At 36.0% G+C, this 4,441-nt stretch overlaps 1 protein-coding gene across 4 annotated transcripts in view; it reads right to left on the reverse strand.

Moving 5' to 3' along the window:
• Positions 1-3,725, reverse strand: part of LOC105202369 (metabotropic glutamate receptor) — a 50,973-nt gene extending 47,248 nt beyond the window's left edge. The window contains exons 1-3 of one of the 4 annotated variants that reach the window (XM_039456762.1): positions 3,411-3,725; positions 1,695-1,830; positions 1,482-1,606 (exon numbers count right to left, since the gene is read on the reverse strand). The gene's annotated coding sequence lies outside the window, so the exon portion shown is untranslated. Of the gene's footprint in view, positions 1-1,481; positions 1,607-1,694; positions 2,317-2,919 lie in introns of those variants that run through there. The other 3 variants (XM_039456760.1, XM_039456761.1, XM_039456763.1) reach the window with 3 other exon arrangements.
• Between the last annotated feature and the right edge of the window lie 716 nt (positions 3,726-4,441).

Here is a 4,441-nt window from a genome sequence, read left to right on the forward strand (position 1 = left end):
GAAATGTACGGCGTATAAAATTATAAATAGAATTCTACTGTGACATCCGACGCGGATTGTAAATCGTTCAAAGTGCAGGTTCAACGAATTCTCTATTTCAAGACGAAATTGTCGAGCGTGTGTTCCAAAGTGGTGCTCGAAGGGCTCGAAGGTTGCGCCCGGTTTTCCAATCCACCCCTTTGCCCCGGAATTATTGGTCTCACGTTCAATCGCGAGCGTGATTCGTTTCGAGTGCATTCTTTAAGCAGGATATATATTCCCGATATTTCTACGATCGTCTTGGGAAGAGTTTATAACAAAAAGACGCGAGCACGCGGGTTAATAGGACGATCGTCTTTATTGATCGTCCTCGAGGCGTCTCCACAGCGGTAGGATATCGCGTGATCGCTCGCGGTTTCTTTGAACTTCTTTCCTTTCGTCTAATGACAGTTTCCCGCTTATTTCTCCGCGCGAGGAGCAGAATATATATTGGGTGGCCCACATAAACCACTATAGTTTAATATCTGGAGAAACAGCGCGATCGGCTCTAACAGATTTGATCCCATACAGTACAGCATTGAAAAAACATTGCCAAATATTGCTGTAATGTTAATGAAATATTTCATCAATATTTTGTAACGTTTTTGCAATACTGTACAGTATGTGATGTTAAAGTTCTTAAGCTTCAGAGGTCTTTAAATCTGTATTAAAAATCTGTATGATTTTCCTCCGTTTTATCTAAAGGGAGGGAAACTAGAAAATAATTCTAATGAATATTCGTATAAAACCAATCATTTTCCTAATCTACGACAAATAACAAATCTGAAACATTTTTTCTTAAAACTAGAAGTTTCAAGTTATGAATTTAAAATTCAGAGTGAAAATTGATTTATTATGTATTTCATAGAGTGTTCTATTATTACCTTTAAGTATCTGTGTAAAATTAGAGCATAATTATTTTATTTAATTGATTAGACATTAAAAATTATTGAAGTACAATTATATCATTGGTTTAAAAGTTATTTAATTTTTTATTTTCTCTTGATTCCTATATAAAATTGCGTTTTAAAATACATATTCGCAAATTTGAAGAGGAAATAACATTACGCTGCATAAACGATTATAAACCAATTCATTGTTTTGTTCTTTACAGCTGTTTCAAAATTAAAATTCGGGTAATTGCAGCCAAAATTTTTTTATCGTTTATTAGGAAAAAACAGAATAAATCTAAGAAACTCACAATTTATAAATTTTGATGATTTTTAGTTGATATTGTACAGCCAAAACATCCTTAATGTTTTAATCTAATCGTCTCATTCTTTAAACGCTTCTAATTTTTGAAAAAATGATTTAAAAAAATGTTTCATATAAAACCCAAGTAAAACAATAAGTTACGATAAAGTTCAAATGAATCGTGACTGAACAAAAGGTGACTTTTATTGTCCATTTTGGAGTCATTTTGATATCATAATAACTTTCCGTTATTATTAAAAGTTGCTTACCTCTTCACGTAGAAACAAACAATTGATTGCACATAGGTACTCATTTGAAATTTCAAAGATATCCTCGATTTACTCGCATACCAGAGACATCAGTCTTGACATAGATTTAGTGAGACTTGTAAAACCTAAAAATTTTGAAACCAGAATGATTAAAATTGATCATGTAGTTCTCGAGATATTAAGCTGTAACAATTTGTATGAGCCACCCCGTACATTTGTATAAACGGCGCACTACACCATATGCTCTGATTCAGCCGAATTCCGTAAATTTTCCCTTGAGATGCCAATAACTCAGCGTCGTTCATGCGTGCGTGATAAGATAACATCGAAATGGTGTCCATCATTCACACTGATAAAAAAAAAATAGTAATAAATTTCAACGAGTGAAATGTAGACAAACAGGAACGCAGAAAGCGTGAAAATTTATTGCAAAAGAAATTCCGAAAAAGAGATACAGAGAGAAACGATATACTTTATAAAAAGGTACAAATTATAAATATGTACAGCGTTTTGGAGGACAATACATTGTCTTCCAAGAGAATTGGGCAGTGATTTCTATAAGAAATAATATATTTTGGAGCTAATAGAAATTAATGCTTGATTTGTTCCTTTATTTTCGAAGAAATGACTTTAGGTTGTTGCCTTATTGGATTGATTGAAGAGAAGAAAAAAACAAAAAAATAAATTCCACCAAACAACTAGAATTATCTTAATCTATATCGTAATCTATATTGACTCATATTTTAAAACGTATTTAACTTTCTGTTAATTATATTTATATTCAAGATATAAGATAATGCATTTCAAGTAGTATATCGTTGATAGTTTTACACTTTGAACAATCGGGTCTATCACAGATTCTTATGTAGAAAATATTACATTATATTAGCAATTCTCTTTCTCTCTCTCTCTCTCTCTGTTTCATTAAAAAAAAATAAAATTATATTTTACTTTTTATGTCAAAATATATCAATTTTCAAATTCGATTATTTAAAAAATGACACATAAAAAAATATATTATTTTATTTACTTATTTTCCATAAAGAAATCATACTCTTCGCAATTGTAAAATACTCTTTTTATTAAATTTACGTAAATATGTAAAATATAATTATATTATCATTACTAATAGTACGTATTGGTTATAAACATTGCATAAATTTTCTAAACATATCTTATTATGTTTAATTGTACACTGAGAGAAAAAAGTAATAAATTTTAATAAATATTTGTTTGAATAGTTGCAATGAAATATTTACTTACAGTACATATTCACCCAATAAAAAAATAGTTAAATTGGTGGTTCTTGTACTAAATATAAGTATTTACATCTAGTAAATATTTTATTGAAATTATGCAAACAAATATTTATTAAAATTTAGTAATTTTTTCTTTCAATGTATATAAAATCAACATGTATATAATGTGTTCTACTTACAAGAATAATATGATCTGTATATCATGTTACGCGATTACAAGAGTATCTTTATATCGTGCTGCTATTTACGCATAAATTGGATTGCCAATAATCGTTATTCTTTGACTATCAATAATCTTATTGCTCAATTCTCGCACTTCAGAGGATTTATCCCAGCCCAGGTTAGTAAACAAGGTCCCTCCCCCTTCCCTCTCTTTCTTTCCACCTCTCTCATTTTTTCCTTCTTCCTACAATATCAGTAAAATAACAATTGTCAATCATCAATCATGATTGTTATCGCATGCCGCCATTGTGGACGCTTAAAATTCTATGATGCAACGTTCAACAAAGAGAAAAGGAAACAAAGACAGAAGGAATAAAAACGAGACGTGCCGTTTCAATGCATTCGCATTCGCGATCGGTGACAGATCAATTGGATTTCCCCAACTTCGCGATTCGTGTCGTCGAATCCGACCTTCGTCGCACAAGCCGATTTCTCTTGACATACCTACTTGCTATCGAAAGCGTCCTTCTGCGTTGCAAAGTTGTGCATCGCGGTGCGGTGTTTTCAATCACACCGGCGGTTTCGCGCATGCGCGCGGTCCCCCATAACAGCTGCACACGGACGTTTCGAGAAACATTTCGCGAGCGGGTTCGCTACTTTTCGGATACAAGTGAACGAGTGAATCGGCATTCAGTTCGCGTGATCATACGTACCACACGATTTCGAGCGTCACGGGGGAAATTATTAGCGGAGGAAATAAGACGAGAGGACCATCGGAGCCCGCTCCCATTCGAACTAGATACAATGCTGGGCGCCGCGCCGCGCATGCCCCGCGACCAGAACCGTAACTAACTTTTCATGTGCTCTGCGCCAACTTAAATTTTTAGGACACGTATCACGACCGCTATTCCAAATTCGGCGCTCTTACTACGTATCTATTTCCGCACGATTCAAACTTGATTCAAACTCAAAATACACGAGAATCATGCCGCGTACGCGTGCGACCGACAGCGAAGAAAGATGGAGAGAGAAACCAATATGGCGGCGGTACTGCACTCTGCTGCACTCTACTCGACACCTGACCTACTGCTGGCAGGTGCTAGCGCCACCCAGTGCCACCGTCGCCATGTTGATTTTCGCTTTTTCGTCGCACGAATTGGCGCGAAACGTGCACAGATGTGTTGTCGAGAGTGTCGACCCGCCGACGTGATAGTGGACGTGGACGATCTCGATACGTGGGTCGTGGGTCACACGGTGTCATGCGTAGAGTGCGTGATCGCACTCGTTTACGAGGCGCAATTCCATAATTTCAGAACGTAGTCGTCTGGTCCTCGCGTTCGCACAGACGGACTCGCATCAGTACCGCTTGATTGGATTGTTTATCGAAGCGTGGCGTCATGGTCTAGATACTACGCAGTATTGTGTATAATCATTATAATCAATCGTCACTTTCATTTCAGTTTCCCTTCGTTCCGAGTTCTGAGCCCCTGTTGCTCCTCTGCCTAGCTACGGTTCTGGCCGGGACGCCCGGCCTGTCCG

The sequence above is a fragment of the Solenopsis invicta genome, chromosome 13 (assembly GCF_016802725.1).
Source record: "Solenopsis invicta isolate M01_SB chromosome 13, UNIL_Sinv_3.0, whole genome shotgun sequence".
Classification (NCBI taxonomy): Eukaryota; Metazoa; Arthropoda; class Insecta; order Hymenoptera; family Formicidae; genus Solenopsis; species Solenopsis invicta.